We start from the raw sequence: 24,888 nt of genomic DNA, 5'->3' as shown, positions 1-24,888 counted from the left end.
GGGAAACAAGAGAGAATATATTCCTAAACTTTTCTGGACTCAGTTGTGTGGATTATTACTAGTCTGCAAATGGAAATTAAAAATAATACCGAAACTGGGAATGTACTCTGCATTTGTATTTCAATATAGAGAGTACCAAGAGCTTGATGATGCTCATAGATGACCTTGTGACCTACTTATTATAAAACTTGTGATGCTTGTCCTTGATAGAGTTACATTTACTATTCTGATTGCTATCTTCTCCAAAAGTGGGTATTGAAAATAAATTAATTCTATTTTAATAGAGTTAATGAAAAGCCCATCACTGCTGTGAATTTCACTTCCATTGGTTTGATATTCTGCTTAAAAAGATCTTCTACAGACTGAGAATGTCTTTTTATTGAGTATTTTGACAGGAATAAAATAAGACTCAGTACTTTCTAGGAACTAAAAGAGCATCTGGAGGTTTATTTAAGGCATTTTGTCATTCAAAAAAAAAAAAAAAAGTATTTGTAAATGAATATCCATTTAAATGAACAACCAAGCCTGGTTTCTGGTGCATATTTTCATGCACAAAATAGGAGTATATCTTGCCTTCATTTGCAGACTGGAGTGTATTTGATGGCTGATGGCTTCAAATTGGTAATGAGCTATGTTCTGTCAAGGAAGGAATAGATTCCAGTGGGTAACCATGATGTGTTCAGAAGTAGTAAGACCTACTACATGAATAGACAACCACCTGTTGCAGTGATTTTGGACATAAAGGCTTTCCCTCCACTCCCCAAATAATCTGTAACTTTTTTTTTTTAATGTTCATCCTAATTTTCCACAACTACATTGTATTATGTACTACATAATTATACATTATTATAAATTATAACATTATATTATTATATTATATTACATTATTAAATTATACTAAATGTATTTTTTTGACCCACGCCCTTTTTCAAGGCCCTAGTTCTCTCCTGTTCAAATCCCAAAGCCTCCACAGTGAGGGCCTTGTGTGATGGATATATGCACCGGTATTTGGTTGCCAAATGTCAGAATCACTGCCCACAATTAAATTATACTTTAGCTAGGAAAACAAACAAACAGATTGGGTGCTGTAATATTTCTTCTAAGGGAAAAGAGGACAAATGGCCTCTTGTAAATAGATAGCCAATACAATTTTACAAAGGATGTCACTTGCTTTCTTGTGGAGTGACACACTTCCTTTCACCCCCCCACCCCCTTTTTTAAACAATGCCATTTTGTTCTTCATGATTAGCCTCTATCGTTTCATCTTTTAACACTGTTCGTCTTCTGTCACTCCATCTGTGTTAGTGATTCGAGTGGTGTCAGACTGCTGATGCTGCAGAACCTACAACACAGCTGCCAACCTACTACCAGCTTACTATGTGATACTTCTTAATGAAAATTGCCCATACCACACAAAAACAATTCTGTCTCACCCACTCTGATTTTAAATGTTAATTCACCTTCTTGACTGCATGCTAGGCTTGCCTGAAATATAATTTCTGCTCATGTAAAAATGCTATGTTGTATTCATGCTGCCTGAAGCAACAATGCAAACCAAAATTAACCTTATAATATTGTGTAAAACTGTCAGTCATGCATATTTCATACAATCATGTGGCATCAGCTTTATAATGATAAAAAAATGCATACTTTTCACCTGGTTTCCTAGTTTCTCTTCAGCATATTCTTTCTCCTAATGAAAGTTATAACTAGCACATGTGTATTGTGATAAACATAGGAAGAGTTTGAAAGATCTTGCAATGAAAATGTTAATACCTTTCTCTTGTGAAAATGCATCTTGCTTAAACAGACTATCCTACTCTTCATTGTCACGCAAAAGAGAGAGGTCTCCATCAAAGATGACAGCTCTTCCTACAGCTAGAGGGAACATGGCATGTATCAATTTATCAGTACACAGGTTTTAAAGTGGTGCATGAAGGCGGATTCAATAGTGAACACATAAGAGGCTGTCCCTGCTGGAAGCCTGCTGTGGGATTGGGTCTAGCCAGGGTAGTTAGCAGATGGTAACAGATTATTTGCATTCACGTTGTTTAAACACTGTGCTCTCAAGAGTAGAGTGTTGTCTTTCTCCATAGAGTATGAGCAAGGAGGGTTACAGCTCCACTTCTGTGCTTGACTGGGAATAGTTTTCAATTCATTACATTTCATTTATTTCAATTGTCAGACATGTATTTAAATCATCCTAGTCCTAATATATGTATAATTGTAATCATTTATTTTTTCAGTCTTGTCAGGGGAACTGTCAGCTCACACCATTCAATCTTTCAGTGGAACCACAATAGAGCAGATAAGTTGGTTAGCTCATAGATATCAAGAAGTGTGTTAACATCAATCAGTATTAAGAAATAGGGAAAAATAAGGATCTGTATCTCTAGATGGGAACTGAAGTACAAATCTGTTCAATTAGGCATGAAACCTATCACTGCATATTCTCATGCATTTATCAAAGTTTAACTATACTCTTCAGTGCAACTCTATTATCTTTGCATTTCGCTTGCACGAAGTTTCCTTTTAAAATCCTTTTTCCCCCTTAATGGCTCAGCGAGCGTTATTGGAGTTAATATTTATTAAAGGAATTCATAGGGAACAGAAACATTTTTGTTTGCAGCAGCTTGGCAGAAGACGACTGAAACGGTAAGATTCGTAGGGGAATTACCTCTCATTCCACGGAGCCTGAATAAGAAGGAAGAAAGAAGAAGGAGGCTAGTAGAGCAGCTGAGGGGGAGAAATACACGGGAGAAACTGTGAGGGAAGTTGAATAGAAAGAGGCCGGCGGCCGGTCGAAGGAGTGAGGGGGAGCGGCCTGGGGACTCCACCGTCGTCGAGTGCGGGATCTCGCAGCTCTGCGGATCCATCCCCGGCCCCATCCGCGGCCCCAGCCCCACCACAGCGCCCGGCTCGTCCCGGGGGAGGGCTTCTCGTCAGCGGATCCGGCGGCGGGGCGGCGCCACGGAGCACCCCGGCAGCGCCGGGCGGGGGTCCCGGGCGGGGCCGGCATCGCCGCGGCGGGCTGCGGCCGCGGTGGCGGCGCCGCGCCGCCTCGCCTCGCCTCGCTTCACACGGCCTCGCCTGTCCGCTCTTCGCCGCGGAGGGGCGGCGCTGCCTCCCCGCACGCCCCCGCTTCGTCTCCGGGAAGGGCGCGGGGAGCCCCTGTCGCCCCCCGGCTGGCCGCGATGCCGCGTTAGCGGAGCACCCCCTTCTCCCCGAGGAAGCTGCCGGGGCTGTGGCTGGGCACCATGGGCACCGCGCTCCGGGGCGCGGCGGCCGGGCTCCCTGCGCGCTCCGGCTGAGCCGGGAAGGGGATGCGCCGGCGCCCGGTGGAAATATTTTGGAAACGGCGCGGAGCGGTGCGAGGAGGACGAGCGGCACGGCGTTTCACCGGCTGAGAGGAGGAGGTCACCCGGCGGTAGCGTCTAGGCAAGTAAGTGCCTGCTTCCTCGCCGCCTTACCCCCGCCTCGAGTGACTTCTTTCTGCTGCCTGCCTCCCCCTGCTTTTGCGGGCGGTGCGGCTGCGGGGTGCCGGGGCTGGGGCTGGGGGTGCACCCCAGGAGCGCCCCGCCGCCCGCCCGGCAGCTGCGGGGAGCATCGAGATGTAAAGCACCGTGCCTTGCCGTTCCCTTGTGCACGGCTGCAGCCGGATCGCCGGAGCCTCCCGAGTCGCTTCCCACCCGTGGCTCCTGCTAGAGAGGGTTCTTGGTGGCTCAGGCTATGCGTGAGCCTCTCGGATCCGCTCGGGTGAGCGGGGTGGTGAACCCGGAGCTCTGGTTTTGATGCCTTTAATTTTCTCATGTCCTGCCTGGGGATGTTCTCCGAGGTGCTTTTTGCTGCGAGGGTATGGTTTACCCATTCGCGTTTGTTTGCTCGTTTTTAGCCCGTGGGGATTTATTGCTTGGCTTGACATTGCTGCAGAACAAAAAGTTGGCCGTAATGCATCTCAGTATACAGAGCACGGGTTGCAGGCAGAGGACTAATTCTGCTCTCGGAGCAACTCCACTTCAAAGGAGAAGGCCCATGGGTCTGTAATCTCCTGTTAAAACCTCACGGAGCTCAGAGCAGAGCTGTCACACACAGGAGGATGAATTCTCCTGCTCACCTTTCGGCACAGATAGCACGTAAGCTAAGCAGCCTGCCTTCCCATATCTGCAAAACACCTGTCTCTGAAACACAGGGGATATAGAGGTGAATTCTGGGCTGGTTTGGGAGAAGATAGAACTTCAGACCGTGTTTAATTAAGTTTGCTTGTATTGATTTCCTTGGCATCTTCTCACTGAGCCTGAAAACTACAATCTTTTACAGCGACCTTGATGTACGTTCTGTTCGAACACGAGAGCATCACAGAATAAAAGCAGTTACACAGATTTATAGCTCGACTCTGACAGTTCACTAACAGCTCCGACAGCTCCAGGGAACACGGTAGTTTTAGCAGGGGCACCGGGCATGGTGTGTGTGTAGGCTTGGGGAAATAACTCACTCACAGAAATGAGTGTAAGTTGCAGACTTGGAAGCATACGCTCCTGCAGAAATGTCGGTGTGTGTGAAACATTTGGTGAGTTTTGGATATTTCTTTTTCTAATCAGTGAGATCTCTAGCAAAGCTGTATGTGGGGGCAGTCTCAGAGCTTTCCAGGTCAAGGAACTTTCCTTTGCTGGCAGGAGCAGATTTTCTTATGGGCTGGAACACACATTTTTACTTAGATGCAAAACTAATAGGATTAAAAGATGTTGGCTTGGCAGTACAGTGAGCACATAACTAACTCAAGTTTATAGCAGAAAGATAAAGTAAGCCTTTCCTGTAATGGTGGATGGAGCTCCCTGTGGGTAGGCTGGCTGAAGGGGACGTCATTTGTTTCAGTGCAGTTTCAGTAGAGCTTTCCTGTGGTTGGTATTTCTGACTCCCTGAAGATACTGTGAAACACAATTAGACTAACCGCTGTAACACTCTGGGACACAAACTTGCCCATTACTTAAAGCACTCAGTTTCTGCGTCATACCAAAAAAGCATAATTTTCAACAAAGTGTACCTATGGTTTTGTTGTAGTAATTCCTTCCTCTGTTGCAGAGTGGCAGGCTTTCACTAGGCATGTGCAAGGGAGATCATAAACAGTGAAGCATGCACTGATCTGGAAGTCATTTGCACTAGATATCACATCGATGTTTTCCACAATTAACATAAGTAACTGCTTATACCTGATTACATCAATAAATGGGTTTTAAAAATTGTATCAGCTTTGCCACTTCTGATGCATATTACAGAGCCCCGTTCTTCCTTTTATTTTTAGTTCTTCACATTAATCTAATGCTATACACTCTCTTTGCCTCAAGAGGAAGAAAACATACTTTAATGATGTATCATTTGGCTTTTGCAGTGTCTTGTCCCATAGCTATGAGATAATCTAATGAAGATCTCCATCACTGAATTAAAGAGCATACTGCTCTAGACTGTCACTTACAGCCAGGTTTTCATTCTGTTACATGGCCAAAGAACCAAGTTTTCACAGAGTCTGATAGAAGAAAAGAAGTCTTCCTTTTTCTGTTAGAACTTGAAAGTGGAAGGTAAGACCTAGGGTCTTTAATTACTTTTCAGATACTAATCAAAGCCCTTTATCTTCACATATTTTCTTTATCTCTGAATTGGAACATATCAGAAAACCTTTCTGCATATTTATACTTTAAAATGTGTGTTTTTCTTAATTTTTAAGAACTCAGGAGTGAGCATCATACTGTTTACTGTAAAGCTATTCTAGCATTCCCATTAACGTATCATAATTTGCTGGTACCTTTTGAATCAGAGATTTCCAGACTAAAGCTCAGATATTACATCTCTTTCCTGATTTTTTTCCATATTTGCTCAGATGTGGGTTTGACTTGTCAGACGTAAGTTTCATGAACTGACAGAAAGCCCTGTAAGCAAAATTAAACATATCAACAGTTAAGTAAGGTTTTTCCAGTCAGTCCAACCAAGTTGAGCATATCATTTCTATTAGTCTTAAGGCATATATATATATATATGTATATAATATATTTCATAAAGAGCTGTTTTCTGTTCTCAATTCTTCACTCTGAAGTGCTCAGACAAGTACCATTTCTTTTTCCTTGTAATTTAGCACTGGCCCTTGTGCCTGAGCCACTAGGAAAACTGAAACCATCAGTATTCCTTACCAGTTGTCATTGCCAGGTTTGCTTGCATGCATTGTTAAAAAGGGTAAGGAATTGTAGCAAATTATATATGTCAAATGGATTTAACATGTGGTCTTGGCCCTTCTCATGACTATACTCTCAGTTAAGGTTTCCAGAAAAAGAACTGAATGTGGGTGGGCTGAATCCCAATTTAAGTCTGCTGCATCAACGTGCACCTCTGGCAGTCTGCTGTGACATTGGCTCAGCATGATTACAACACAGACAACCTTCGGCATTTACCCTGAGTTTTACCTGCCATAGCTGGAAGACTGAGAAAGCCTTACTGTCATTGTGGCCAACCTAGATTTTCTGCATTCTTGTTGCAGATCAGAGAGCAGAGAGAAAGAGGAAGCACACATTAAAAAATAAATAAATAAAGAAATAAATAAAATAGATTATGCTTCAAATATACTGCTCTAATTAACACCAGATAATGCAGCGGAGGCCCTGTCAGTGACATTCACATGCATATTTAATTGCTAAAGGGAAGCATCTGTCCATCTTCAGAGATTGATTTAGTGGGTGATGTGTCTACTCCTTATGAAGAAGTGGAACTCTGTAAGTGGAAACAAAGCTTTCTTCCACTGCATACTTGTGGATGTCATCACTTGGGACTCTGAGCTTTATCTTCAGAAAATAGTTGAAGTTGGCCAAAAGAGGTGGCATATGCCATTGTGTGATGAATCTGGAGGTGTATGAACCAAGGGCTGGGCTCTTCCTTGAGGACTTGGTCTCTTTAATTCATTAAAATAATGGGCAGAAGGAGACTAATTAAGAAAAATGTTTGGGATTAGATTAATTTTATGCCTTGCTCTCCAGTTTACGTTAGGTGTATGGGACAAAAAAGTAAGTGTTGTTCCTTGTGATACTACAGTGAGAGTAACAGTAGATTTTAGTTACCTGTGTGCGGTTGTTCTAAACGATGAGGCTTTGCTTGAAAAGCCAAAACATGGGTAAACGATGCTGTTGTACGAAGTTTACTGTGCTGCTCCGGTGTTCAGAGTGACTTCAGTTATGAGGCACGGATGGTTTTTGGAAGGATGTGCAGTACTTTTTTTCCCCATGAAAAGCAGGAGGTGCCCTGCTGCCAGGAACTGCACACATGTCCATTTTGCCCTGAGATTGGACACGAATGTTCCCGGTGTGGAACAGGTCCCAAGACAGAGCTAAAGCCCAGCACTTGTTGCTCGCAGGGTGCATTTCAATGGCCACTGAAATTCCAGTGTGAGATGTGACAGAGGTAAGGGCGCTGATGTTTTATACTTTTATACTTGATTTGGAATTGAGTCTGTGAAAAAGCTCACAGTTTTAGCCACCTTGAGCACAACTGATTGTTGGTGCAATTGACTATTCTGCAGGTACTTGAAATCTAGATCAAATCTCATGGTTGCTGGAATTTTTATTTATTTGTTATTTTTGCCATGGTATATTTGCTGCTTGCTGTTAGGTTTGGGTGTTTCTTGCGAGATTTGGTCAGATTTTCTTTCAAAGAGGTGCTCTTTAAGCTGATGGCATCAAACACTTCTGAAAGTGTTTGTTGCTTGGAACTTCTGAGATAATGGTACCAGAGGAACAGTTTATTCATCAGAATATGCTCTCTCTATATATATTTTTAAAGTATTATTATTATTTTTATTTTTTGTTCTTGTTTTTCAAGTACAAACTTTTTTTTTTTTTTTTTTCAAATAGGGGACGGTATACTGGCTTTCTTGAAGATGTTAGAAATTACTCTTTAAGTCAATGCTACCTTGCTTCAAATTAATTAAGTAGACTTATATTTAAGTCTGAACAAAGGTTGTTTGAATAAAGCAGAATATATGACTTTTTTTCATCTGTAATACTAAATTTATTAAAGAAGATGGCTATCTGTAAAGAAGTAAGAATGGGGGTATTGTTGATGATATTTTTTTTTCTTCCCCTTTCTGTCAAAAACTAGAGGGAGTTTGAAATCATCCTGTACAGCTCTCAGAATCTGACCAGTGAGAGTGATTATTCCGCAGTGTAATGATTATTTTGCTATTTTTATTGAATTTCATGTAAAATTCTCAGTGACTTCAACAGGTACCAGGTTCTTAGAAATCTTCTCAAAGTTTGATATTCTTCCATAATACAGTTGTTTTCATTTGCCTTACTATAAGAACACTGATTCTTAATTGCATAATTGTTTCTGAACTTCTTTTTATGAAATGCTTTGCTGTTTCTAAATATATCATCATTCAAAATTATGTGAGATAGCTTTTTCTAGTCATTCACATGGCAAAATGTTTTGATTGACTATTTTAACAGTTGTGAATAATGAGCTGTATGCTTCAGCTTCTCCTACATAAATGGACATTGATTTTCTTTGGCTTGCTTTTGACCCCTAAAGAAGTAAAGCAATTACAATTATGCTTGCATCTCTTCTCTTTCTCTTATCATTTCATATATATCATAAACAGCCTTTGAGAACCGATCTACTTTAATCAGACTTTTTTTTTTTTTTTTTTTTTTTTTTTCCTTTGAGTGAAAAAGGAGACAAAAAACATTGGCTCTGCGGTTGTCTTGCAGCTCTAGATTTCATCACACACAGCTGTCTGCCTGTATACATTATCAGTTGGTCTCACAGCTGACTGTTCCTAAATAAAGTAGAATTCACAAACAGTTCATTGTACACCTGTTTTAATTAGTTATTAAATGGCAAACATTTATGAGGCAATATATATAGGTTCAGTCCATGCAGAGCAGTTATTGTCATGTAATAAAACACACACCGGTGCCTGCACAGAGCTCTTCCTGGGGATAGATTTATGAATAGGAATCAGCATCAGGCTTACAGGTTTTAAAAATCAGAGTGCCTTCATTCTAATTCTACACATTGTGTTTTGCTTTTTTATGAAACAACTTTATGAACACAGAGTGTAATATATAATAAAAAGCACTCTTTTTCAAAATCAGCGTTAGACTTTAATAACATGGAGGAATGGATTTAAAAGCAAACTGGGGTTATAGTTCCAGGAAACCAGAGTGGTTAATGCACTATGAATATGACACGTTTGGCTGCTGTCAGGGGTGCAGTTAGTAGCAGGGCTCCCTGTTGGCAAACTAAGCAACTCTATTAATGTAAGTGCAAAAATAACTACTATATTGATTTTTTCAGCTGAAGCAACTTCTCAGTCAAATACAGTGACATTCATGAGAGAATTTTTCTGGAGAAAGCTTACTGTAACTGTGTTAGACATTTCTAAGTAAAGTGTATAGAAATCATGACAGCACCTGCAGATTATCACTTTTCATTTTTCTTTAAATCACTGGGACTGTAAAAGGTGTTCCTGGATAACTGAATGCACAAATACACCGTGCCATTAGTCTTTCAGCTATCTAATTCTTAAGCATGTATAGTAATGGTTCATCATATGCTACTTTTCACAAGCTGATGTCTTTTGTAATTGTAAGGTTGTCTGGGCTATTTTCTTGTGATGTCTTCATTAAAATTACCTAAATTTCAGGTTGTTAATCTGTTTTATAAAGCAACTTCAATTTTTACTACATTCAGTAGCTTCCCCCTGACGGGGTGTTGATCTTACTGATCAGTAATTATACATTATTTTTGTTGTATTGTTATCTATGCTCTCAACACCATTTGAATAGCTGTATATTTTTGCAGTTTTCTTCTGAGGATTTCTTTTTTTTTTTATTTCTGAGAGACAAACTACATCATTCATTGCTTGCTTTGATTAATGGAGAAATCCAGTTGTTACTGGTGATTTGATATTCCCATGTGTTGCTGTGAACCTACACAACATGGCCTTTTATGTACCTCTTATTACATCTTCTCTAGCCTCTTTGTAATGATATTACCGTACTTTTTCCTGAAATGAGAATTTCAAGGTTGATCTGCAACATTATTTATTTTCATCATGCAGTACAGTTTACATTCAATTGATTGTTTTCTCAGGTCTGAGATTCTATATTTTTTTGTGCTCTGCTTTTGTGTTTTTACATACAATTGCTTATTAATATTAATATATTGTTATTTGTGTACTCTGTGTTTACAGGACTGAGTCCATGACTTTTCATGTTTGAATGAGAATTGATTTTGGCTTTTATAATTACTCTTCATGGTTATATATTAGCTGTAATTGTCTAACTTCAGCAAAGGCTTTTTTTTTTTTTTTTTTTTTGTGAGAAAGGATTTTGTGAAATGGAAAAAGAGAAAAATTTGGTGACCAGTTCCCTCTTGGCAATTTAGGAAAACATCATCCAGCATCTTCTTAAATAAATTGGACCTTTCTGTTAGGGTTGCACATTGTATACAGACCCCCTTTTTCTTTTTTCACTTTTTTTTTTTTTTCTCCCAGTATTAAACAAGATTACTTAAGTCTTATTATTTGCAAGTTTATTTTAAGTTTTCAGCCCTGAACTTGCTCATTTTTTTGTGTGTGTGTAAAAATGATCTTTTGTCTTGATACAACCTTTTTGCTTGCTTTTTTGGGGCAGACTAGATCCAATCAGTTACCTTGTCGTGTTTCTGCTGTATTGAATATTGTCTCTAAAGAAAGCTGATAATGTGCCAAAGATCATAATCTTTAAATAATTGATGTACAATTTATGTGCAGCTGCTTCTTTTATCATAGGTAAGATGGGAAATTCTGCAGTTCTGCAGGAAAGATACCAACATGCAGGTTGATATGTCTAGTTAAGGAAGAAGTCTGTCAATCTGAGATATATATGCATACCCCTCAGATTCCTGACAGTCAGGAGTGGGAACGATAGTAAAACTCAGGAAATGTTTTAAATATCAAAGGACCTAACCTTTGAATACTTTGTTAAGGGAATCTAATCCAATGTGGCTGAATTGCAGATATGTGGGAGAACATTTGGGTCATAAAGGGTCATCTGGCAAGGACTTGAATCTCTAATCCCTCAGCCATCAGTTTCTGTGGCTGAGATGTCTGAAAGAAAGTATAGGGTGTGGGTAGTGGAGAAAGACTTTTTGGGGAAAATACAAGCTCAAATGACATTTTTAGTTCTTTAGTTCTTTAGTTGTTTTAGTTCTTCTTTAGTCTTTAGTTCTTTCTTTAGTTGTTCTAGTTTTTAGTTGGTTTTAGTTCTTTATTTCAGCCTCGTGAATCCAGTAGTTACAAGACAGTCTGATTCTGCTTAGGTAGACAACCCAAGCAGAGTGGTATGGACAAGCTCCTGGGAAGGTCTTACATCTACAAAAATGGAATTTGTAGTCTGGTACAGCTTCTGCTGAGTATCTGACACCCAGTGGGGTTTAGGATTGCATGATGCTGTGTTTTAGGGGAAGAGTTTTTCTCCAGCTGATACAGACCAACACCTCTGTGAAAGTCAGTCCTCAGAGAATGGCACCTACTTCACTTCGTTGTGTTATCTTCTAACACGTTTTTCTTACACTAATGTTTGCTATGGGAGATTTGAAGAGGTATGTATTTAGATTTTTTTATTCAGTGTTCATTTTCAGGACATGTTTTTATTCTTATACACTATAAAGAAACATGAGGCCTCTCTTTCCTAAAAAAATGTACCATAGAAGAATCAAATACATTTTCTAGGGAGTAACAGTAGGGAAGGATTAAGACCTGATTCGAAGTGCTACTTGAGAAATAGCTGCAGAGTTGGTATGTGTCCTGTAGTACTGAAGGGAAAAGCTATGATAACTTGTCATAGGAAATCACAGTCAGGGACTTATCCCACATATGCAGGTGAATGTAGCTAGTTGTGCTTTCTTAGAACAAGGCAGCTGACTTTAGACGTTATAATAACATTCATGCAGGGAGAGATGATACCTTTCAGGGGAATTCCTCACCCTAACTGTGCATACCATGGTAACATCAGTGGTGGAGCCAGGAGGTATTCACTGAATCTCAATGCTAAAACCCTAAAGAAACTTATAAGCATCTTTTCCCTACTTATTTCTTAAAGGAAATAAAATAATGCTTTCCTTGTGTCAATGAAACGTTTACCAAATGCTGCAGAAGCTTATGCTGATTTATAGTGCTATGAAGGGCATCAATGATGACCATTCAGCAGACAGAGTGAAAACCCTTGCGTTTTGAGATGCAGATAAGATGTCACATCCATCTGTTCATTAGAAAGAATGATAGTAGGTGCTTAAGGGCACTGATAGGGAACTTTGATGTTTTTCACTATGGATTTCTTTTTTAACTTTTACTCACTGGAATTTAAAATGACAAAACCCTTTCTCTGCTAGCTACTGCATAGTAGTTCTGACTGCCATGTGTACACAGCAGTATGCCTGCTATACAAGTCTTCGATGGCCACAGGCCTGTAAGCTTTAGACCATCAGTAACTGCAGTAGTGAATGGCTAAGTAGACTGTAAGAAAGAAGGAGTAAAATGCAGTGGGCGTGCTTTTGCAATTCTTTATGCTGTGTTGAAGAGAGAGTATATATGACCCCTGAAGAGAGGAAAAGGTGAGTAGCTGCATTTTTAGACAAAGCAGACAAAGAACTGTAAGAAGAACAGAAGCAAGGTGTTTGATGAGAGAGTTGCTGTCTGGGTTCTTGAGGGGAAAGTCGTGCTTCCAAGATTGCACTTGTTCAGTAATTGAAATATGTCCTTGAAATACAGACCTGCTACTAATGCAGAGGAGCTCTGCCAGAACCATGTTCTCTGACCATCTGGGAAAGACTGTACCTGTGTCACTGTTACCCATAAGTCCCCCATATTTAAAGCAGGACCTCATGAGCAGGAGTTCTATTGCATCCTTAGGCCACTCATTTCTGCAGACCCATTTGAGGATGTAGTTGGGATGCTCTGGTTCTTAAGTCTATCTGAGATGGGCACAAGGAGCAAAGTGGTGAGGCCCTCAGGTTGTTTCATGTTAGGAAAGATGCAAAAGTGGCATCACCATGGTTTCTTCCCTGTCCCTGTCCCTGTCCCTGTCCCTGTCCCTGTCCCTGTCCCTGTCCCTGTCCCTGTCCCTGTCCATCTCCCTCTCCCTCTCCCTCTCCCTCGACATACATGTTTATACACGTGTTTCTGGTTCAAGATAAATACAATAAATTGGGCTTCATGCGCATGCCTGTTTTTACAGCAGATACTGCAGTAGTCTGTAGGGACTAAACAGAGTTATGGATCTCATTTCAGAATTCTAATTTCCTTAGGAAAATTGTCAGGGCACCTTCCTTTCCAGCAAGTAGAGCTGGAACAAATAGCTGGAACCACCTGTAAAGGCACCTGTAAAAGTGTAAAATTATGATTGTAAGCTTTCTAAATGATAATTCTACTTCTGAGACTTTAGATGAGAAGGAGGCTGCCTTCATGGATCATGTGCCAATATTACTCCAGTTAGAAAATGATACACAAGATTAACTGCATTCTTCATTTTATGTCACCAGAATTATCTTCTCTGGATGGTGGAAAAGTGTTTTAGATCTTTCTACCCACAGAATTTCTCTGCAGACATTTAATGTGCAGGAAAAAAGCATCTACACAAAAGCCCACAAAAACCATACTGTACTTTGAAGTTTTGCAATTACAGCTAAATGTTACTTTCTGCAGATTTATAGCATGTAAATAGTTGGAGATGATACTGCAAGGAAAGCTAGTCCTTTATTTTTAAAAATATACATCTGTCGTAGTAACCTATACTTATAAATGTATAAACTGTCTTGCTGTGTGTTTGAAACCTATCGTTTTACCCCAAACACCCATCTGTTTGTTCGTCAAAGCATTTTGTTAGCTTCAAAAGAAGGTATAATTACATAAATACCATCTTTTACTGAAAAGATTTTTTTTAACACCATCTGACCGAAATACAGAAATGATGAGGAAAAAAAATGAAAATATGCCATAATTATGGTCTCTTATACAAGTCAATTGTACATACAGTACTGGGGCATGTTCAGGAGGCAGATTGGGGGCAGTATTTGACCTTTTTTTTTTTTGACTGTGCAAACAAATCTGGCACAGTTAGGATTGCAAGAAGCTCTAGATTAGGAATAACAGTGTGTATAGTAAATAGCACCTATCTGTGCAGTGTTTGATTTAGGATGTGGGTCCCTCTAGAGTCTGCAAGTCAGATTTCCAGAGGGATGAATCATTTGAAATTGTAAAATAAAGGAAAGCAAAAAAAATCAATAAAGAAGTAACTTATACAAATAATTACTGTAGTCTAAATCATAGATCAGCACCATGTGCAGCCGTAGCCAGGTTCTTAGGCAACAACATGCAGAAAGGACAGTCCATGACATCCTAAATAAAGCTAATTGAGAAGGGACAGATGTTACATTCTTATTTGTCCCAATACTATTAAAGCACCTAATAGATCCATATCTCAGGATGTATTAAAGCTTTGGACCTACAATCTCAAGATCTATCATTTAAATATTCATAGAAATGCTGTATTGTCAGTGGTATCTTGTTTGCATGAACTGAATGAATAGGTGATTGATCAAATATTTGTCTTCCTCTCAAATCCAGTGTCTTTCGTAATTCTCATTTTTTTCATCTGTGCACATTGCATTATTTGTGCAGAGTTCACTAATAGAGACAAGAAAAAAAAAAAAAAAAAGAGAAGGGCCAGAATGAAGTTTGGTGCTTGAGTTTGGGCTTCAGGAAAGAGCTCGTGTATTTAACAAAAACAGAGGTTGTTTGGGGTTATAAAGGACAATTTATAAAGGTTATAAAGGACAAGTTTAGGGTTATAAAGGGCAGGTTTGTTTGTTTGTTTGGTTGGTTGTTTTTAAGATGGAAAACTTATTGTGCTACATGCAGCAGATACCTAAGTAATTTTGCCTCTTAAAATCTGAAGGCTCCTCATTCATGTAGAGCTGTAAGGAGACACTGCATGTTGCTCTGTATATACAGAAGTGGTTTCCTGGGATATTCTTCATCACTGTTTTACTGCAGGTTTCCCTAGCAGCCTTCATTCGCTTGCTTAGAAGGAGAATGCAGATGTTTTGTCAGAGCATGGCAGGCATGACGTGTGACTGAATCAGCTCTGTCTTCCTCTGCCACAGAGAGGATGTTCTTCTACAGCAAGATCAGTTTTCATCATTTTGGGAAGTCTTTGATTTACTGAAATACACTAGACAGCTTCTGAAGTGTGAAATGATTTATATGTCGGTCCCTTCCGTCTGAGTAGCCACCTGCTATCTTCTGACTTACTGGAGTGCTCCCGCTAAAAGAAAGTAGATGATGCATATCAGAGATTTTTGTGGTGACATCCTTGTTATTTACAAAGATTGGCTGTAATGTTTCCTCTTACTATGTCAGTGAACACGCTGCAGATAGATGCTTGTGGCAGAAACCCACTTGTCGCCTTTGCCTTGAGCATTGCACCACTCAAAGCCCTGTTTCCTCTCACAACCATGATTTGATTCAATGTTTCTTCTAACCTTCCTTACCTGTTGTGGCCCATCAAGCGTTTAGCTCTTGTACTTGCAGTTAGCAGCTGGAAGGCCATGCATTGGGTTCTTACTGGCCGTCTTTTCGGGTCTTGAATATTTCTGAAATTTCTATTGAATATTTCTGAGATTGATAGTTCTGAGATTGACTTGGTAGAGAGCCTAGAGATCTTCAGCATAATATTCCTATAGCAGCAATTATAACACTGATATAAAATTATAACACTGATATGAATTATAACACTGATATAAAAGCAAGCAATTTGAAGAAGAAATTGTAAGTGCCTGAAGTGAAGTAAGTTTCTTTACTATGTTGCTTTACTATGATGCTTTACATGTAAAGCATCTTTTAATGAGGTACAAGGTACTGCCATGATAGAAGTGAAAGCAACTTGAGTTACAAGGACTGTTGTCAACTCGTCCATAAAACTTCAGGTATAACATTTGTGTCTATGACTGGTTAGAGATACATCTATACAGAGAATAGCTCTGTCTTAAATTGTAAATATATATTCCTCTTAAATTGCATGAGGTTTAATTTTTGCTTTTCAGACAACTTTTTCTCAAAGGGATGACAAAAAATGATAATTTGGTAGCAGCTGATGTTCAGTATTTTTGAGGATGGTGTCTAGTTAGGGCATCACACTTACATATATATTTTTTCAGTATGTCTGTTGTGATTTGACTGTATATGTTTCTAACATATGTTTAAACATATGACTGTATATGTTTCTAACGTGTGTGTACACATACATTTGTAAGAGATAGACACCTATATGTCTGTGTTAAATAGGATATACTGAATAACCTTGTCAACCTTGATAGTACTGGAATAAGAAAATCTATAATAAACCCATTTCTGATTGTGACAGAAGCCACAGTACATGATTTGGTTTGTGTTCTTGGGTGTTCTTGTCACTTGTTTTAGACTTAGATAATGCACATACAGACCTGTGCATGTACTGAAACTGACTCTCTTTCAGATAATCTTTCCCATGCCACATACTCAAGCCCATTCACAGTCACAGCCAGAGGTCATCTTCCAGGCCTGACTATGTTAAATCTTCTCTTTAAATGCCTCTGCTGGTTCTTCTCCTCCCTAACATCAAGCTGAAGCTCTCTTTTTGTGTTCCAGGGTTTTGCTTAGGAAAGCTGTGCATTAGGTTTTATATTCAGCAGCTTACTGAGATTGTTGCTGTTGCCACCAGTCCACCACTGAGTTGCCTGTTCTGTCCCTTGAAATTTGCATAATACGTATTTTCTTGTCTCAAATAAAAGTAAAAATGTTCTACCTGTGACTTGCATATCTGCCTTTATAACCTAGTAAACTAACTTAACTTTCACATGGAGCTAATTTCCAGCCTAAAAAGGAAATTTGTTCAGTCCTTTGTTTTGAATAGTTTTATATTAATAGCTTTATATAATTCAGTGAGATCTTAGCATCTACTTTTTGAGCAAATTAAATTTTGCCTTTTTCCATTTTTTTCCTTCTGCTGCTTTAATAAAATCTACCTACTGTATGCTCTCGAGTATTAAAGTATCTTGTCACAGAGCCTGAAAATAGTATTTCTTGTTTTAATAGCTACACTTGAATATTTAATTTACAGTTACTTAATATACATTTATTCGGTGAAATTGTCGAGCCTTCTTGAAGTGAATGTTTTCAAATATCTGCCTTGAGGCAGTACATACCAGACAAGGACAGATTACCTGGTAATTTACTTTCAGCTTAATAAAACATCCTTGGTTTTGTTTGTTTTTTAACTCTGAACATTTGATGGCAGTAATGACAGCGGTTAGTGATAGATTTCTTGGATTTAAACCAATTTCCACTGTTTCAGCAACAGGAAATTGGAAGAGTTAGTGTCCAGAGTTTAGTTATAAAATATAGCAAAATGATTGGAGAGTGAACAGCTTGAACAAGTGAAATTACACATCAGTTTGACCATACAGTTAATTAAAAAATAAAGAGTGAATTGGTAAAGGAAAATGTTACTCTTGAATTTAAACTGCAAAGATGTGGAGTGTGAGGAAGCACAAAAAGGAGATGTGTGGATCCTGGTAAAAACTGGAAACTGAAGTTTTACCCCAAACTATTTTCTTTCTGTGTAGTGTTTTTTCTTACTGAATTTTCAGTAAATTCCAAAACTATAATTTGTTTTAACTTAAACCTCATTATTTCAGTTTTGCACTGCCAAATCTACTGAGTAGAGCAAGGGAACTGGAACTGAAACTTCTGAATTAGATTTGCTCTGTGATCACCACATAGGCTTGAGTGCCTCACATGAATTTCTTTTGGTTCATTTATCCCATTTAGCTTAAATTCATACTTCATGGGCACATGGGTTAGTACTTTGAGACTTCATTAATGAGTGGTTACATAAAGGGTTATTCCATTAGTTAGAGACAGTGGAGGCACATAGTGTGTTAGATATTGATTTACATGCATCTTTGGTTTCTCAGAGTATTTTGCATGATCTAGTAGCAAATTTCTGTTTACTTGAAGTCATTCTCTGATGTATCTTTTGAAAGAACATTATGCAAACCTGTAAAATAAATTGACTTGTTGTATGTGCATTTAAAATGAATTTGTCTAAATCTACTCTTGACATAAATTAAATTTGATACAAAGTCATATTTTCTCATTTTCCAGTCTCTGTCTTAATTGATACACAGTAAGGAAAATCATTCGGAGGTCTGAGTATTCACATACTATAATAAGCACTTGAAGAAATCTCTTTGAGATCTTTTTTGTCTGTAGAGTCACAACTGCTAACTAATTTAATTCTTTTTTTCTATTACAGCACTGTAGAAGTAAAAAGTGGACTTGTTCTTTTAGAGAACTATAAATTCCCAAAATAATTTATAATTTGTGTTAAAACAAACAGATGAATTTATGGGTTAGTAACCTGTGCTTCTGCATAAGGTTTGACAGTTGTAACAACAACAAAACCCCCCTTTTTCTACCCTAGTATTTAGTTTCAAAATTCCTCTAATTTTAAGTGTAAATCTGCATATGGATTTGACGCAATGATACAATCTTCCCATTATGGGAAAGAATTAAAATAAAACTTGAAATACCAGAGTAATCTGGATGAAAGTGAAGAGGTAACCTAGCATGAAGCCTAGCAGGGCTGTCAAACCAACTACACTTGCTTCAGCCTCACTGTAGCACAGGCCTACGTGGATTTTGTATTGGTTACCACAAGACTGATCATGCACCCTTCTGCTACATAAGCTCCTGAATTCCTGTTTTCCTAATAGTTACTGCCTTAGGTAGTTTTTGTTTGTTTGTTTGTTTTCTGGTGCATAAGATTTTGAGGGAAAGTTACCATTTATGGAAATGAAATGGCTATTTATAAGAACCAGGTGCTTTCATAAGAAACAGAAGGGGGCTAGGATGACTTCACTGTCTCACCAAATATTAATGTTTTGGCAAGTCTTCTGATGTATTGGGCATGTATTTGTAAATGTCAATGGCACTGTGTAAGTAACACAGTAGTAACATGGTAAGAGTCAGTCCCTTAACAAAGAAAGCAGAGCCAGTCCGTCGTGACCCTGTCACCCCCACAGCACTTCGTCAGGTGTGACAGGGTGAACCAGCCAGATAGTGCATTAGTCACTGATATGCAATCCTAAACCACTTACAACTTAGCGTTTGGAATCCTTGCATGCAGTTGGCTTGTTAGCCAAGATTTCGAGTGCCATTGCCTCCTCCTTCCACAGCAGTTTTGTTACCCTAAGTCTTCAACTGTAGTTTATACTCAGACTGCCTCACCATCAGGGCCACACTCTGCTTAATAAAAATGTTCGGTTTCAATATAGTTTTGTGGCATATCATTGTGGATGGTGTAATGTTCTCTCTTCAAATGGGATAATCCACACTGGTCTTTCCTGTATTACATTTGGGTAAGTAGCTCTGTGGTCCCACCATTGTGATATCTCCATTCCTCCACAGCAGTTACTAATTCTGCAAGCAGCGCTTTCATTTATTATTGTTTTATTTTGAGGTGGTAGGTTATCCATCAAGAATAAAAGCTCACATCCCTAGTGGTTGTGTTAATTGCCAGTAGGATTACTAACAGAGTCTCTGTTTTATCCAGTGATGTGTTTGCACAAAATCTTTAAGAACTTTCATTGCCAGTACTTCTCCCTCTACAGCCAGTTTTGCTGAATCTTAGTACTGGGAGGAGACTGCAAACTCTTGGATGCTTTTGGAGATGTTTAGACCTGCAGGTATGTTCCCAATCTTTCAGCTGTGTGTGGGTATATACAGGCAGTACAATAACACAAACTTAATTTTCTTAGACAATCAAATTAAGAAACAGTGATGACTACACTGACATGTCCTTTTGTTTTCTGTAACTCTCTTTTGCATACTATGTTGTATTTCATAGAATAAAGCAATTGGGTATTTATAGAAAATGTATTGTGGGTCCTAGTTAAAGCTTTTTGTGTCCAAATTGGTAATTGTGATACCACTGGGGAAAACCGTTTATTAACATAAATGGAGACATAGGCTTCCATTAATTTAGCTGATTGTTTTTTAAGTTACGGTTAGGGTTCTGTAGAACATTTTTCTAGTATTCAGCAAATGGGCAAAGGGATGCTGTGATCAGTGGCAATAGGCATTTTGCAAAGAAAGTCTGTGGATGAAAGACTAAAAACCTTCTGCCACATAATTCTGGGCTCCATAGTTCATCATCATCCCATTAAAAAGATTAAAGCAATAGAAGCTTTAAACCAGACCTGTCCAACAAAATGTTCAAAGGCACAGAAGTATCTTAAAACCTATTCAAATGCACAGTGATAAACTTTCAGAGCCCCTATTTGTGATTAAACTTTCTACCTTTTTTACTTTCTACTTTAATTGGCATATGTCTTTCTCTCATGCCAGATTTCCACTCTTTGAAAGTATAGTTAGCATACCTCACTGTCATGGAAAGAAGTATCACTTTGTACTGTTTCATTCTTTTGTCCATAAGACACAGAATTATGTAGTGGAATTTTTTGCTTTCTGATTGGAACTACAAATTTTTGCACTTTGAGCTTTACTATTTCTTGAGGTGTCTCAGACACTACGAAGAATTTTAGACAAAATTATGAAGTTCATTGCTCCAGTATTTTGGGGAAGAGGTTGTTCCTAGAGTTACTCAGAGTCTCTAGTGTTCATGCAGTGCCCTTGAAAATTAAGTGTAGGATTCAGACTTGATTTGCATTTTGAAACTCTGTTAAACAATTTAACACTAGAGCTGAGGGAAAAAATTCTCACTGATGGAAAAAAATGGTACAATTTGTAAATTGGCTTCTTGGTTTCTATGCAAATGAAAGGAGTGAAATGTTCTTGTCTGGCTGAGTGTATTTGATATAAAAATATTAAAATTTTACAATGATAAATAGTAGTAGAATTGTGTTTCTGGCAAGGTAATAGTGTCTGCATGCTATGTGTCCCTGGAAAGCTGAAAGCCCATGCTAAAAAGTATATGCAGCATTAGACTTCGGAATGCTGCAATGAATTTGTGCACGGGAATTTTTGGAAATAAAAAAAAACAAGTGTGTCAGTATCACCTGTACTTCAGAGGATTTTCTTAAACCCTGCCAAGAAGGGAAATACCCAAATAGATTTTATAAGTCTGGGTAAAGAGCAAAAAGAAATCTGAAAGATAAGTAATTTACCTTGGGTGTTTGAATGCCATGGAAGAACTGAACATAAATGTGTAGTAGAAAATGTGAAAGGTAAGGAATGTGATCCTGTGCAATTTTTTCATACATTCCAAGACTGCTAATCTTAAAGGCTTGTTCTAAACAAATAACAGGTTCAGTACTGAGATAATCAGAGCACATCCTTGTCACCAAAAAAAAAAAAAAATTATCAAGAAGATCTTTGTTTTTTAATGTGCAGTTCTAAAAACATGCAGGTGGATTTACATTCCTTTTATGTATTCACATATGAGTATATGATTTCACTTTCTTACATTTTCATCCTTTTAGTACGCTGAGTGTACCTTATACTCAACTAGAAGAAAATAATTTTGCTTTATCTGATGGCAGCAACCAATTGAGTAAGTTAGAACTGTTATTCTATGCTAAAATAACTTTCATTTACCAAAGGCTGACGAATCACTTCTCAAGAGTTGGGAAATGAATCAAATAAGTTTATATCACAAATGAAAATAGTGAGTTGTGTCTAATAAATTTGTAGCTCACTGAAAAAAAGATAAGTTCACTGGGTCTGAAGCCAAGAGTAGTCCTACGGGGAATGTATAATGCACTGTGATATCATTTCCAGGGGTAGCATTATGAGTAAGAGGGTAGAACATACATGTATTAACAATTATGCCAATGGCTAGCAGTAGATTGAATTATAACTGCATTAAGTGTAGTAGCAGTTTTACCCTTTTTCATTTCCTTGCAATTATTAGGAAATTATTTTATTTCAAAAGGGAACAAGAAAGAATATTACCAAATGGACATATTGTTCTGTCTTGATTATAATGAGCATTCATTGGTTGATGTGGGTAATTATCTTTTTGGAAAATATAGATTCATTCAGTGAAATCTAGCCTGGGTCATAAAACAAATGAAACAGAAGTGTCCAGCTGAGCAATGATGACATGGGCATTTTTAAACATCTGTGCTAAAATAGATTAAGATTGATCAAAACTTTTTTTTTTTTTTCCTCCAGTGAAGGAATTTACTAGGGTTCTGCTTATGAGTTCCTGGTTCTTGAGCATTAATTAATGTAGAAAACAATGCCTTTAAGTGACATTAAGTTATCCCAACAGAATAGTGGTGTTTACCCCTCCTCTGCATATATTGTTTTGTGCATATGATGTCAGGTGTGCTGCTTTGCACTATGGATGACCATTATGAACAGCACTTCAGAACAGTTTGAGTTATACCCAAGACCAAAGAAGTCATAATGCATTTTATCCCTGCTGTCCATTTCCATATAGTGATTGATAAAACGTATTCTTGACAGATCTCATGACTGATGAGGTTCATTAAACTTTTGTAACTGAGAAATGATGCCTAGACTGCAAAAATGTCACCTAGAGACCTCACTGTGTCCTTTCAGTACTTAAATGAAGCTTATAAAAAAGATAAAATAGAGTGACTTTTTACACGGGCAGATAGTGATAGGACAAGTGGGAATGGCTTTAAACTAAAAGAGGAGAGATTTAGATTAGATATTAGGAGGAAATTCTTCACTCACAGAGTGGTGAGGCACTGGCACAGGTTGCCCAGAGAAGCTGTGGATGCCCCATCCCTCGAGGTGCTCAAGGCCAGGCTGGATGGGGCTTTGGGCAACCTGGTCTGGTGGGAGGTGTCCCTGCCTATGGCAGGGTGTTGGAATTAGATGAACTTTAAGGTCCCTTCCAACCCAAACCATTCTACGATTCTATGAAATGGGTCATAGAGCTGACACCATAAAGGCAGTATCTTAAGTAAAAGCCAGTGTGTAGAGGAGGAGGTGGCTGTGTTGGTCTGATCTGGCAGGTACCATGAGCTGTGGTACCAGGACAGCAGTGTGTGCTGCTACTGTCCTTCATCTCTGCCAGCCATGCTGCACCAGGCAGAGGGAGCCCATCTTGTGGGAGTCATCTTGGGGACACTGCAGGCACCAGGCCTGGCCTGCTGTGCTGCCCTCCAAGTCCTGCCAGCTCAAGGCACACATGAGAAGCACTGTGGCACGTCTGATCTTGATGTTGATGCCATCTGCATGGCTTCACTCCTTGCTGAGGTGGCTGTGCTTGAGGGCTGACTGCTGCATACATCCATACGCTCCATTACTTAATTGATGGAACATTACTTATGTGCTGGAATATAGATCAGTAGCTGTTGTGTGGCCTCTTTGTGCAGAAAGCTAATATTGTCCATAATTCACAATCAACATTTTTGTGTGTGTGTGTGTGTGTGCTCTTATCTTATTTCCAGATTTTGTGGTTATGCTGTGAGTGGATCTTTTAAAGCCCCTTGGCAACCCTACTGAAACAAAGATGATGAATTGTCTAACATCTTTTTGTGTACTGCATGACATTCTGTTTTTCTAAATAATTTATTTGCAGAGAAATTGAGATGAAAGCATGATTCGTTTGTGTGTTTTTTTTAAACGTTCATCTTGACAATTTGTGATCTTTCAAAAAATATTTATCTTGTGTCCAAGAACAAAAACAAAAAGAGATAGGTTTTGATATTGCATCAGTAGGTTCAATCCACTTTTATATGTTTCTAAGTAAAAAGAGATTTGAATCCTGTCTAATCAAACTTGAATCACTTCAGATGAAATGTTAGGACTCCTTCAGTTCTGGAGACAGCATAAAAGAGCTGGAGTGCAGAGTAGGTGAGAGAGGTCACCAGTGAAGCTGTCTGGAAACTCAGTATGTTAGAAAGACTACTGAGTATAACCTGTTCCACATTTGTCCCTGTTACTTCAATGTCTTGATCAGAACTCTGTACAGCCTATTTTAAATGTTTTGTGAATCTCTATCAGTTGCTTTGCACAATTTAACAGTCATTTTGGCTTCTACAAAGTAATATGAAAATAGGAAGTTGAGATTTCTTTGAAACATGTTTGGTGATAATCAATATACTTCCATGTTGCAATACTGCTGGTTGTCAAAGTGTCAGGTTGTCCTAACCATTGCTGCACTACTGTCTCATTATATTTAATGCACATCAATAACAGTTGTTATTATAGTCGTCTTTTTTTTTTTTCTTTTTTTTTTTTCTTTTTCCTTTCTTTTAACCAGACATCTAAGCAGAATTTCCAGTCTACAGTCTGGCTTCATTAAAATCACTGTCTTCTCTGGTTTTGGAGTCAAAGATAAAAAATGGAAGCCTTTTCTGCACATAATTAATACCCACTGAAGCATGTGTTTTAACTTTACATTCATTAAGATGATGCAAAATATTGCATTAACAGTAAATGTTGAGGCATATGTAAAACTACTCTAAGCTGCTTTGTGTCTAAGCAGTAATGGAGGAATTAACATTAGCCTTGAGGCAGGTTTTAAACTAGTGCAGCCATGATATCAGGTTGTTCATGATTCTTAGCTGCTTTGCTTCTGGGGTACTGGTTTATTCCTTTGCAGAAAGAGCTTACTTGTCATACATATGGTAAAAAAGGCATACATATGGTAAAAAGTATTTTCTCTATATTAGCTGGTGGGTGAATCCATCAGTTAAATAAGCTAACTCCTCACACCTTTAGCCTGGAAAATGCTCTGAAATTCCAATAAACATTGTATGGATCCTGGCCTGGATGTATCATAAGGTTATTATAAGGATCATCTGGTTGTTGCTGATCGGCCCAAC

At 38.6% G+C, this 24,888-nt stretch overlaps 1 protein-coding gene across 4 annotated transcripts in view; it reads left to right on the top strand.

Annotated features, from left to right (window-relative positions):
• Window positions 1–3,303: 3,303 nt before the first annotated feature.
• The window catches only part of SNTG1 (syntrophin gamma 1), a 351,164-nt gene continuing 329,579 nt past the window's right edge, over window positions 3,304–24,888 (top strand). For 3 of the 4 annotated variants that reach the window (XM_084511328.1, XM_084511327.1, XM_084511323.1), the window contains exon 1: window positions 3,304–3,442. The gene's annotated coding sequence lies outside the window, so the exon portion shown is untranslated. The remainder of the gene's footprint in view (window positions 3,443–24,888) is intronic. The other variant, XM_084511324.1, reaches the window with a different exon arrangement.

The sequence above is a fragment of the Aythya ferina genome (assembly GCF_964211825.1).
Source record: "Aythya ferina genome assembly, chromosome: 2".
Taxonomy (NCBI): domain Eukaryota; kingdom Metazoa; phylum Chordata; class Aves; order Anseriformes; family Anatidae; genus Aythya; species Aythya ferina.
The sequence above is the reverse complement of the archived record's forward strand: the minus strand, read 5'-3'. Positions and strand labels throughout refer to the sequence as shown.